Source organism: Serinus canaria, chromosome 2, assembly GCF_022539315.1.
Source record: "Serinus canaria isolate serCan28SL12 chromosome 2, serCan2020, whole genome shotgun sequence".
Taxonomy (NCBI): Eukaryota; Metazoa; Chordata; class Aves; order Passeriformes; family Fringillidae; genus Serinus; species Serinus canaria.
The window spans coordinates 14,974,242-14,986,383 of record NC_066315.1 but is presented as its reverse complement, the minus strand read 5'-3'; the positions used below and the strand labels follow the sequence as shown (position 1 = coordinate 14,986,383).

Sequence of the window (12,142 nt, the reverse complement as noted above, 5' to 3'; positions counted from 1 at the left end):
ATGCTTCATCTCATAGCAGTTGCAAACAGTTCCTGAAGAAACTATCACGAGCTACAACTTAACTGTTTGTGTTACAAGGAAAAACTTAAGAAGAAATGCAGAACTGGTATTTCAGTATCCTTCCTGAGCACTTGTACTTATTGCACACTAGTAAGTGCTGTTGCACTTTTTACTTGACTGGAGAACAAGCTGAAATTATTCAAATATATTTGTAAAAAAGCATGACTAACTCCCAGTGTAATAGGAAAACATAAACAGTTGCAGTTTGACCAAGCCTTAAATTCTACATGTTTTGTTTTCAATGGAGAAGATGGATGGCTGATAAAACACAGCATGGAGTAGATTCTCAGGCTTTGCAAATGTTTCATATTAGTATGATAGTTTGCAGTCCCATACCTTGTGAAGGAACTCCTGTGGTAAGATTGAAGGGTGTTGGTTTTGGTGGGAGCTTTTGTTCTTACAAATTTGAAGTATTTTTCCCTCTTTACTCTTCAGCTGTCTCTATAGTAATTACCCACCCATTTGTTGTGCTTCTTTCAACTGAATTATTGCTCACTTGCAATGTTTCCAGATACTGTCTACTTACAACTTAGCAGCTGTAAAAAACAAAACAGATTTGGAAGAATGTGTAAAAGGTTCCATTTAAAGAAGAGAAAGGTGCTTGCAATTAAATAGTTTTAAAGAAATTGAGAAGAAGCTAGAGAAAGCTAGTTTTCCTTGTAGGTAACTTCCTATGCTTCATTTTAAGGGTGCAAGCAGATACTTATCTGCTTGCACCCTTAATGTACATTGGACTAGTACATTGTACTAGTCCAATGTAGGTTTAAGTGTAGAATGTTTTTCTCTTCAGTCTACTGCTAGTACCCATAGTGTGTAAAATGTAAAGCTGCTGGGCCAGATGAAAGCATTGTATTCTGATTTCCATAAATATCTCCCTCCTTATGAAACACAGTTGAACACTATGGCTGAATAGTGCTCTGGATTACTGATGTAAGTCTGCACTATGTCACTGTCATTTTGGTACTGTGAGGGTTTTTAAAACATCCTTTTAGTATGCATTGCATTTTTCAGTGTAAACTACCATCCCTTGTACTAGCTCCCTGTTTTTTTTTTGCTTTCATCTTCCTTGACAGTGTGTAGAACAGCAGCAGGAAGAAGGAATGGAAGCTGGACAAATTTCAGTTGCTGAAGAAGTTATAGAATGTCCTTGCAAGCTATTGAGAGGGGTCGTGCTCTTGCAAGATGTGTGCAAGTGTTGGTGCTAATGGAAATTGCTGCATCCATTCCTGCCCTGCACAACCTGGCATAGCAGCTCATGGGTTTTGCTATGTAATCTGCCTGTTGCTGTGGGACTTCTGCAGGAGAAGGTTGAGGCATTTCTACTTGTGGAATTTTGTTTATAATTGGTTGTCACTGGTTGGGAATGGATTGAATGTACAGTTGAACACCTGTTGCTCTAGATGATCTCAGACTGTCACCAACACAGTGGGTTTTTACACATTTCCAGTTGAACTTGTGAACACTTGTAGCAAACCACTCATTCTTCTATGGAACAGGCTTGGATGCAGTTATTGTATTCATGTTTGGTATGTGGAAATATTTAATGTGTGTAATCTGTTGGAAAGTTAAGTATATTCTAAATTCATTGTTAGGAGAGAGGCAAAAGTTTACATTGTGTATCTGTGGCTTTGATGGTTCATAGTTGAAAATAAATAATAATAAATAAGAATATTTGGTGTAAGTTTTGTGTGCTAATGAAAGAGACACTGCAATGCTGGTGTTACACTGATGTTAAAAAGTGAGAAAATAAAGTTGTTCCATGTCCAGCACGATGATGGCATTAATTCCTACTACTCTACTGTGCAGAGCAACAATAACCCCTGCCAATCTCCTCTGTATGGGAGGGACAAAAGGGTGGGGAAGAATGTCAGACTGTTAGCATAGTTTTCTATTCCCATTTCAAATATTTATTAAGCCTGTTAACAAATACAAAATGAGCCAGAACTCTTGTCAAAGAGAGGGCTTGACTCCTTTTGTTGCCCTTGTGTCGTTATGTAATGCAAAGTTATACCAGGAGTGGGTCAGAAAGATAACTGCATGTTCTGTAGTTCTAATGGCTCTTCATAATTCATGTTAAACACTTGAAACCAAAAGGTAAACTGAACAGGCTATGTTTAAAACCATAATTCCACAAGGTTTTTTCATGTTCACATTGCTGTTGAGGACTTTCCCTTCTTCCCACCTCTGACATCATAAATTAATATTTTTCTGCATTTCTAAAAGGCTTGGAACCAAAGTAATTTCAGATGAAAATTTGGGATGATTGGCTAGGGAAAATAATCCAAAAGAAGACAAGGATTTTTGTTAGATGAAACAAGTTCTGAACTTTCTTCCTTCCCTTTTTCTTCCATTTGTGGTATTTGTGCTGCATCTTTCCACTCCAAATCAATGTTTCTGTTCTAGGGACAGCATGTCAGTGGCTTCAGTGCCCTAGTCCATGAGCTCTATGGACCTTCTTCTATGTTACATTAAGCCATGAAGCTTTCTTTAAACATTCAGTGGGCTCTGACTGCATAGACAATAAACAGTTATTTCATAAATGTCTGAGGGGGAGTGATAGAGCTGTTTTAGCACAGGTTCTGTTTTGGAGAATGTGTGTAACTTCCAAATGATGGGCTCACACTTTCTCTTTTGTCCCCTAGTTTTCTACTGCTACACTGAAGAGGTAAAAAAGCCCAGATGAGCATTCAGTTTTGGTGCATGGATAGAGTGATATTACTGAACACAAGAAGCTTTTAAATATATGAAGCTTATATTCAAATGTAATAAACAGAATTGCCAGAAGGCTGTATGTGTCAATTAGCTAGAACATGCCTGGGAACAGCATGGGACAGGACTGTGAGCAAGCAGCGTAAATACCTTTCTTCCCTCTTTTCTGATTGAGAATGCTCTGGTTTTGGTTGGATTGGCTTCTCAGAGATCATAAACTTGTCAGAGTCAGAAGAGATCTTTTTGCTCCCAACTGTCAGTGAAATTTTTTTTTTAAATTACTTCTTGTATCTTTTTTTTTGGCCGCTTCATCTGTAATGTCTCATGAGGGAATACCAGTTTTCACTAGACACTACTTCATAATGCACAGGCTGAAAAGGAGCAGTACAATATTCTTTTTCTGCCCTTTTCTTTCAGGACACAACTTCCTTGTGAGGAAGTTTATGTATACTGTGTGGGGGATTTTAATATATGAGTTACCAGATCTCTGAGTCTTGTGAGCATCTTGTTTGCATAAGTTGAAAACAAGATATTTGTAGTGCTTCCCTACAGCTGTCCTCTGTCTGTGCCTGTAAGAAGCAAAATAAACTGAAAAAAATCTATATTTAAAACCCGGCAACTGAACTGATACATGCAGAATTCATTCTCCCTGCCATTAGCCTTTGAGGCAGACTGCTGTAGAAGCATGTCTCTTGTGAAGTGTTTTAGGAAATAGAGAACTTGTGAATTGCTGTTTATACTGATGCAGGCTGCACTATGTAGGTTGTGTTATGTAATTAGTTGGTCACACACATTTAACCATAAACATAAACATCAGCATGTTCTGTGACCTACATACTTCCCCAACATAGACACTTGTGCAGGGGCTATAGCAAGTTAAATAAGGCATTTCAATAGAAATCAGAAAGGTCAGGTAGAAGAAGGGACTTTACATACTTTGTAGGTAAAGAATGCTAGCTTTTCCAAAATCCTGTTATGCACTTAAGAAGATGCAGGTATAATTTCCTACTCTTTCCCCTCCCTCCTGTGCCCTTTCTGAAAGCATTCCTAACCTCTGGTTGCAAAAGGCAGTCCTACTATTATTATTTTTAAATCTTTATAAAATGGTTTTATAAAACGTCCAGTTACTGATTTTGATATTCTGAGATATCTGTGTTCCTCCTATGCAAGTTGAAAGGGAAAACCCCCAGCCCCTGAAAAAGGATCATGCTCTCTCCTCCTCTTCCTCCTTTAATTTAGATGAAACTCAGGAACTAAAAACTTAGATTCTAACCCCACTGTTTTTATTTCCGTCATGCTTTCATATTAGAGATGGAAAGTAGTTTTGCAAAGCTATGTCCAAGAAGACTTCCAGCTTCTTAGATAGGAACCAACATCACTCAAGAAATATAATAGGTGTCCATGGCAGTAGGTAAAGAAGCATTACTAAATATGTGTCTGTATTTAAATAGTTAAATGGAGGTATCAAAACATGCACTAGAATAAATAGTAAAGAACAGTACAATACAGCTGAGGCATACACTGCATTAATTTTCTGATTACATGACTGTATGCAATTATTATAACTAGTAAATGAAAGTGAAATGTAAATGGGGAGGAAGAATAGATAGTAAAGTCATATTTAAGTTTTAAAAAAGTTAAATTTTAAACAACTGACTTGTTACTTTGAACTTGGAGACAAAAACTTCATGTAGATGTTTGAAACATCTTTGAGTAAGAACCTCTGCATGAGCAAAGGTTTAGTGCAAAACTAGTTAGGATAGTTTATACTAAAAAAAGAAAGGTACTAGAGAATGATCATGCTATCTTACTCAGAAGGAATTATTCAAAATTCTTATTTATTGCCTATCTGTGAGTGAGAGGAGTTCTTCTGGCTTCTTGTCAATAGAAAAATTTTAACTTTTGTCTTACATCTCCATTGTCTCCTGGTTACTTGGCCTGTGAAAGAGAGTGAAGTTGTCATAAGCTGCCTATAGTGTTTACTCCTGTCTGTGAAAATTAATTTTGGTTTCTTGTCAATTTTATAATTGCGCTAAATTCTAGACTTGAGACCATCATAAATTAACAACATACTTTCAGTCTTCTGTCCTGACCTACAGGCTCTAATAACCCTCTTGTGTTCATGAGTAAGTACAAACTTGTAGTTTTTTTGGGTCTGGATTTTTTGTGGTTTGGTTTTTGAGGGTGTGTGCAATAAATAGTTTCACCTATTCTTAGTTCCATATCAAATGTCCCATGGCCTACATTCAAAACCTCAGAGCTGGGATCTTACTATTACTTGTGCAGGAAGACCACAGGATGATTTTGGGTGGGACTTGTGTCAAGACCTTGGATGTGGCCAAAGGTTGTCTGCTGTCTTCTTGGTGTGGTACTGCTTTGGTGTGTCAGAACAGGGCACCTACTGCTCTGTGCTCTGCATCTGCTTTATCCCTGCTAATGCCTAGTGGTTTCTACTGAACCAGCTTTGGCAGCCTCTGTTTCTTGTAGTAGCTGATGAATCTTTGCCTGTTGTGTTTGAAAAAGGCATGCTAAACATAGGTTAAAGCATTTGTCAAAAATGGAAAAAAAAAAAAAATCAGTATCCTGGTAGGAAAAGAAAAAGATCCATTAGTGGTGAGTTTCTTCTACAGCAATGCAATTAAAGGCATACAACAGAATAGGTGTACTTTGGTTGACTTTCAAACATCTTTTTTTAACACTGTTTTTGGTCTCTAAAGTTACTCTCTAATTTTCTTGACTGGAGACCATCTATAATTTCTATTGAAACTGATGTGCTGATGTAATTACCAGTGCTTATCATTGAGTGAATTGGCTTGCTTATTCAGTGACTTAGCTTTAAATCTAATGGAATTTGCTTTTAATAAGTAAGAAATTTAGAAATGCTCTTAAGTGAAAATATGCATTTCAGAAGTGGGAGGGAAAATAGCAGTGCACCTTGGTGCTACCAAGGCAGCTTGGAAAATCTCATAGAATAATGTTTTCATAACTTGTTTACCAGGCAATTGAGAGAATATTTTTCCTTAACCTGGAAATTATATTGGAGTTTTCTGCATGGTAAACATTTCTTGCTGCTAAAATGGATTGATGAATAGTAGTTCTGATAAGGATTATGGGGTTTAATGAATACATTATAGTTCTTCATATTTCTACATTCAAACAGCTACTGAAAATCTTTACCTGAGACTTCAGTATTCAAGCCTTGATTCAGAATATTTGAAAATGTAAAATTCAGAGTTTCTTCAGCTTCAAGATATCCTGTCAAAATATTTGTATATTTATTACCTTTGATGTATAATGAATGTCAAGACTTGGCTGTGAATGTCTTTAATTTTATTGTCAATTTTGCTTAAGATTGCTTTGATTTGAGTAGGGTTGTTTTGGTTTCACTTTTAGGATGCAAGTAATCCTTTTACATTTTGGCTCATGGCATGAAGGAACCAAAGGAAATTGTTAAATGCATGAGAATAAGAAAGACTGAAAACAGAATTCTGTAAAAATTACAGTAGATAATAAATGTTTTGAATTACTCTTTGAACTCCTTTGTAAGAAGGGCTGGGGTGCTATTTAGTTACAGTTTAATTTCAGTGAGCACTACTGAGATGCATAAAAGTGATTCTTGTTCTGTAGCTTATGGCTCTTGCTAAGATTTTTAGTTCTGTAAAGCTGTTTGTAGAGAGCTTCATATATACATAGAGACTTGTGTATCATCTCTGTTAGGTAACATGACCTTGTACTCTTTTGACAGTACAACCTGACACTTGCAGGATTCAGGTTAAACATGTTTGCAATGTATTGATCTTGAAATGTCTTAGTTATGTATCTGATGATACAAGTGTTGATGGTATAAAGAACCAAAAATTCAGTTTCAGTCATTGTTATTTCCCATCAGTCACTACTGATCTGGACAGCATTGAATGGAGATGGACATTCCCACAGATACTTCTAATATGAAATTCTAGTTGCAAATGTCAGTAGGAGATATGATTTTAAAATAATAAAGAAAATGCATCATGAATGCATCTGACTCATTTCTTACATCTTCTGTACTTTTATTAAAGAACAAACTTAATTGTCTATTAAATACCCAAACTTAACCCAAATGAATTTGATTTCAGAAGGAGTGTTTCATTTGATTGTAAACATTGTTGAGTTCTCACAAACCAAAGTATCTTATAGCACAGTATGCAATGGGAAAAATTACAGTCTATTTAATTAGGTACTTATAGTGGAGAATGCAGCACATAAGTGAGCTGCAGAACTGCAAAAATAAAAGCTGTGATTGCTGAAGGGGGGTGATAAAGCTCTCACTTCACTGCTGTTGTGCTGTGGCATTAATATGCAAATAAATGCACATATACACAATCACATCGTCCCCAGCTGAACTTTGTTGTCCCCTCAAGGTCACAATAAAATCATTGCCCACAGTGATTGTATTCACAGATAATATGATGTGAAGGATCTGGAGGTGCCTTTTAAATTACACTGCAAGACTGGCAGATTCCAGAAGGACCAAAGAAATGCTTGGTCCTCCTTGTAGAGAAGGTGATAGGTTCGTGCAAGAAGTTGCCAGTATTCCAGTACACAGTATGACACTTTCATTAGACAGCAGAAATATCACAGACAGAATGTTGGAGGGCTTGCAAGGGAAAGCGTTCTTGACTCGTCCTAGATGATGGACTGAACCCAAATGAAGATACTTGAAGTAGTGTTATTGAGGAATTACTCTAACAGCAGTCAGGCTATACTTCATTCCTCTAGGAATGTTTCAACTGTCCAAAACAAGTCCTTTGTAGGGAGCCTCTTGTTGGGGGCCCTTCCTGGCCCCCAACTTGGATGTCTGTAAGAATGTTCCTTAAACTAAAAAGAAATGGAAAGGGGCAGCCCAGAGTGGTGTGATTTTTCTTGAAGCCTTGAAATCACCACATAACCTGCAGGTAGATGACTTGTGTGAAAGAGCAAGAGACTTTGTGTGATTAGATGGTGCAGTAAATGGAAGTACAGAAAGAGGAAGATAACCTTCCTCATAAAGTTCAAATGGTGCCCAGCATTGAGAACAGGAAGTACATTAGGTTCTAGTAGGCTTAATCCAGAAATACTAGAGAGGGCCAAACCAAGAGTCTGGGGAACAATTTACAAGGTGCCTGAAAACTATTAAAGCCTGTTTTTTCAAGCATCTGAAACAAGAAGCTTTCTGTAATACTAGAAACTGATTAATGTATAGAAGTGGCACTTGAAGGAAGTAAGGTCATGGAACAAAAAAGAGATGCCTTTAGGTAAGTGTGTTCACAGCACAGGAGGTGGGACAAGTTCACTTCAGTCCAGCTCTGCTCTCTTGCAAAAGGAAACTGCCTTGAATCTGGTGGTTAAGAGTTTGGAGCCAGCCCCCTAGGTAACATGTAGTCTTCCTTATGGATGACTTGAGAAGGAAATCACTGAGCAATCTGTGGCATTCAATGAGGTTATTGCTGAGGACTGTGTCAGTATCAGGGCAAGGAGGGTACAGCTTAGGGATGAGTCCAGAGTGACAGACATGAAGGTTTCACACTCCTGATTTCTCTAAAAGAGTCACAGGACAGGTGGGAAGAAGGATATGCAGTTGACATGGTTAGCCAAGACCCTTGTGAAAAGTTCTTAAATCCTTTAGGCAGAGAAATGAATTTAAAATTGAGGGTACTAGAAAAAGGGAGTGGTGATAAAATACAATACTCACACAGTTGCAGAAAACTTTTGCTGTTCAGTAAATTATCTGAAAAAGGGTGTGTAGAGCAAACAAAAGTAACTTTGCAAATGATATGAAGCTTTTCAGGGTCATGGAAATGAGGGTGACATGCAAGTGCAGAGAGATTTTGTGCTAGAATAGCAAAAGGGAGAAATTAAATACAGTGTTTTTAATACTGAAGCAGAGTACTTGTCCTATGATAAAGGACAAGTAGCTGGTCTTAGATTCCTAATACATGCATCAAAAGAACAGATGGTTGTCTCATCTTTCAGAGAGACTGAAATCTTAACATGATACATAAAATGTTTCAACAGAAATTCATGCAATAAAGGGAATTGTGCTGTAGCAGCTAGAACAAGAAAATAGATATCAAACATAGCAATTGATACTAAAATAGATATTGAACCTAGTATTTAAACTATGGGGATTTTTCTTCTTACAAATTAGGCTGTGTTTTAAGCAAGAAATTTATGATCACTAATCACTAATCACTTTTCAAAAGAGGTGGAATGACAACATGAACATTGGAAATGGCTAATAGAGTATAGATACAGGTAAAGTAGAAAGCAGAATTGAAAAACAGTTGGGCTTAGACAAAATTGCCATTTCAGTTAAGCTGTTTTTTACTCCATATTTTGGAACCAAATAATGTGTTTTAACAACTGATTGTGAGATCAAGTATGTAAAATCCATTTTTTAAAAGTACAAAATCAACCGATGTAAATTGTGTAGCTGTTCCCCATGTTAAGGAAAACTTCATAAACGTAGAAAGAATTGGAGAGAGGGAACTGGAGTGAAACATGGCATATATTCTGGTAGCAATGCTTCTGACTTCTCTTAGAGTTTTGATTTTTAATTAAAGCATTTATTTGAGGCAAATGGCCCTGGATACTGCAGTTGTGATTAGTTTCTATCTCCAAGGAAATCAATACCATAACACGCCATTAAACTAAACCAAAACTGCAGTACGGGCACACTGAAAAGGTTTTTGCAGTTCATTATATATCAGATTATCATATTTACCAAATTATGTAAAGAGAAAATATCAACAACATTTCATCTAGTCTGTTGCCAACATAATCTAATTTAAAATGAATATGATACAAAAACCAGTGCAGAACAGGAAAGAACAATAAAAGGAAAAATTTCAATCTAAGGGGCAAGTGTAATGCAAGGAGGAAGAAAAATCCTGCAATATAGTAGCTTTACATAGTTGCTGCTACCACAGAATTACTTCTCTTGTAAGAAGAACCGGAAGAGCAGATTAATTCACTGTCAAGTCAAATTTTCCCCCTGAGACTACGTCTAACATTAAAAATGAGAACAGTGGATTTTTAGCAACTCTCCATCTGAACCAGAGTGCAGCAAACTCCAGTGAGTCCATCTAGTTGCTGTAAATTTTTTCTTTTACAAGACAAGACATACCATTCTTCAATATTTCCTCTTCATGAGAAGGCTTCTTTTAAATTATATTCTCTGTTCAGTCTTCAACTGCAGGAATGGAATTTTTTCTTTCAAATGAAACACACCCACTCTAAATACGCAATATGTGTTGGATTCCAGTCTTCCTCTGGGTTTCTTTTTTTATCTTAGTTCAAAACTTTAAGACCAAGCTTTTCCATTGAGCTCAAGAGGATGCATGTGCATGTAAAAATGGAGAAAATATGTCAGCAATTCTGTTAATTTATATTCTCTAGAAGTGATGGACAGGTTTTGAAGTTTGTTTTGGACAAAGGGCTACTATGTTTTGCAGAGCAATTCATCCTTAGTCATGCCATTGATATGCATATAAAGTGAGTCACCATCACCTGTTCTTTATTCCCAGTGTAGAAGAGTTCCCTGTGTAACATTGATTTCTTCTTGGCTTTCGGCAGATCTCTGGATATTCTGACTGATAAACAAATGCTTATATCTGAGCAGAAAAGGATTGTTTTTAAAAACTGGTGGTTTTTTCCTGGTAATTTTACTTGTTAAACTTTATCAGAAAAAGAAGGTATTAATGCTTTAAGTGGGCTGTGAACATAATTTACCACTTTGAGTTTAATTAATTGTTGATATCCGAATCTTGTCAAATGTAATTTGCTTTGAAAGAAGCATGACAGCAAATGGAGTACCTGGAGACTGTAGTCTAGGATTTGGAAGCCTTGTTCTATTAAAAAAAGAAATAAAGAACCCTTGACGCAAGACCCTTTAAATTCTTATCCTTCTTTATTTATGTACTCTTTTGTCCTAAACAGTTTTAACTTTTATTGCTTTAAGTTAAAACTCAGAGGTTAAAAAATGGCAAGCTATATAGTTAATTTGGATCTCACTGCTTTTCCAGTCTGCTCTGTCTTTTCTCTCCAAATGCAGATTCTTCACTGAATGTATGTGCATGTATGTGTATGGGTAATTGCTGTTAGGTTCCTGATAACTTGCATTTTTTCCATGTAACTCAGGTTTCAGTGCAGATGTGTGGTATGTATTTAATGGAAAATTAGTCACAGCAGTTTTCCACCTAATTGTTCTATGTATTGCTTTGAATCTTGCAGTATAATGTTCAACATTATTCAGAAATAAAAATGATTTCTAAATAGGTATTTGCAATACTTCACAACTGTCTCTTTTCACAGTGCTGCTTTGAGGTGCAATTGTAAAGGGAATGTTTTCCATCAGTTTTGGGTGACTTTTTACATTCTTAAATACTTCAATGCTTAAACCTGCTTAACTTGTGTGATACCACCAAGAATAGCTCCTGTTAGCGTAGCTGCAGCTGATTATTTAGTAGCTGTTTGCTTTAGAAGAAAATTCAAGTGGATATCTGAAAAAAATGGAGAAAGTAGCATAATTAATGAGGTTTAAATAAACTTGGTCTGAATTACCTGCTTGGTGTCAACAGAGAATCTGTAGCCAAGACAAGAATAGCATATGGTTTTATCAGCAAGAGACTGTCTTGCTGCAATTCTGGTATCATTCAGAACTTTGCAAGCTTTGCAGGAAATGAACCAAAGATGCAGCAGTCACTGACAGTTCCTCATTCTTTCCCAGTGGAGATGCATCTCTACACAGAAGGGTAATACAGTTTTGTTGGGAAGGGCCACATAAATAATGGTTTCATATGACTTTATTTTCATGTGAGGTGGGAAAAGTGGAATTTAACAGCCTGAGCTGATACCTTTGCACTTTCATTCTGTTAGCCTATAGGCAGTTGATCAGCAAGTTGTGAATTCTTGAATTCCCTATGAAGTCATGTAGCCTGGGCTGTTGCTGCTGGTTCCACTGACTACTGTAGAATAGGAGGAGGCATGTATTGCTAGCAAGCTGTATAACCTTTGCCAAGAGAGAAGAAGGATAACAGTTAGGAGTTAGGCATTCCACTTGAAAAAGTTCTGAAAAGCATAGAAGCTTCTCCTTTTTCTGCAGCTCTGAGAATGATTTTTTTTTCCTCAACTTGCTTTCATACTCCATACTCTTCCCTGCTTCATCTTTGGATGTTTGTCTCAGTCTTGTTCATGATACCCAACTGCATTAGTCAGAGTTCCTGTGTCAGTCACGCTGTCCTCGTTCAGTCTGTACATATATATTCATGGAAGCTTACCTGGTTACCTTCTCCCTTTTTCTGACTACCATTCTTTATTTCCTTCCTTAGACCTCTTTCTAATTTTACTCCTTTTT

The 12,142-nt window shown here is 36.7% G+C and overlaps 1 protein-coding gene and 1 long non-coding RNA gene across 4 annotated transcripts in view; both read left to right on the top strand.

The window, feature by feature from the left end:
* Positions 1-1,826, top strand: part of LOC127059233 (uncharacterized) — a 43,126-nt gene extending 41,300 nt beyond the window's left edge. Inside the window, exon 5 of the long non-coding RNA XR_007776865.1 lies at positions 1,134-1,826. This is a non-coding gene — a long non-coding RNA (uncharacterized LOC127059233). The remainder of the gene's footprint in view (positions 1-1,133) is intronic.
* ZEB1 (zinc finger E-box binding homeobox 1) overlaps positions 1-12,142 on the top strand; it is a 120,031-nt gene that overhangs the window by 43,130 nt on the left and 64,759 nt on the right. The window lies entirely within an intron of this gene.